The sequence below is a fragment of the Fukomys damarensis genome, unplaced genomic scaffold (genome assembly GCF_012274545.1).
Source record: "Fukomys damarensis isolate Sample0158 unplaced genomic scaffold, DMR_v1.0_HiC HiC_scaffold_32, whole genome shotgun sequence".
Taxonomy (NCBI): Eukaryota; Metazoa; Chordata; class Mammalia; order Rodentia; family Bathyergidae; genus Fukomys; species Fukomys damarensis.
The window spans coordinates 17,049,303-17,050,445 of NW_022900944.1; positions in this window are offsets into that span (position 1 = coordinate 17,049,303).

Sequence of the window (1,143 nt, forward strand, 5' to 3'; positions counted from 1 at the left end):
GGTACATGATACATGATCCCAACAATGAATGTAACTGTACTGTATCCCTAAATGTACCAATAAACTCAATTAAAGCTGGGAAAAAAAAAAAAACTTTGGTTAGAATCTATCAGCAGAGCGGTGCTGCGGGCCTGTGATCTCAGAGCTGCAGGAGACTGAGACAGGAGGATTACAAGTTTGTACCCTGCCTGGGAAACTTACTGAGACCTTGTCTGAAAATAAAAATAAACGGGGTGGAGGGTGCTGGGGATGCGGCTAAGTGGTAGAGCACCGTGGGTTTTGATCCCCTGTACCACAAGAAGAAAAAGGAGGAGGAAGAAAAGCAGGAGCACCTTAGTGAATGAGATGTATTTGCTGACTGACTGGTGAGGAAAGTAAGTGATACCCCAGCGAGGGGAGCAGTAGCTCCAACTCCAACCAGAGTGACCCAAGTTTCTAGAGATAAGCAACGGAGAAACAGGCTCTTCTCTAGACCTTCAAGCCTTAGCCGTTGATGCAAGAGTGAGTGCTCGCCTCCTCAGACATATTAGGACATGCCGCAGCCGTCCAAGTCCGTCCGTCATCAGCCCGAGCCAGATTTGCTACCTAAGTTCAGTCAACTGAGAGGGACCAGAGTGAGTTGGTGGTGATAGTGACGACGGATACATCTGAAAGGATGATGTGCGTGTGTGAGCCACTGCTGCTCTACCCCTCACCGTCACACGGGGTGCGGGCTGTTCTGCAGATGTGGAATCTGAGCTTCAGGGGGTCTGTAACAAACACCAAAGCACACAGCTGGCACAGACCTCAGGGAATTCAAAGCGAAGAAGTTGGGAGTTCAGAGCCTGTGCCCCTAGCCACTGATGAAAGCTGTGGGGCGGTGGCTCAAGAGTCTCAGGATTCAGCCCCGTCCCCACCCACACGGCTGCAGGAGCACCAGCCACACTCACCTCTCAAGCGTCTCCCGGTAAATGAGTGCAGCACCAGTCGGGTGTGTTGGCGCATGCCTGTAATCCCAGCACTCGGGAGGCTGAGGCAGGAGGATTGCTGTGGGTCTGAGACCAGCCTGGGCTACATAGTGAGTCAGGTCAATCTCACTACATAGTGAGACCCTGTCTCAAAAAACCAAAAAAATAAATAAATAAATGCAGGACTGCATCCCTG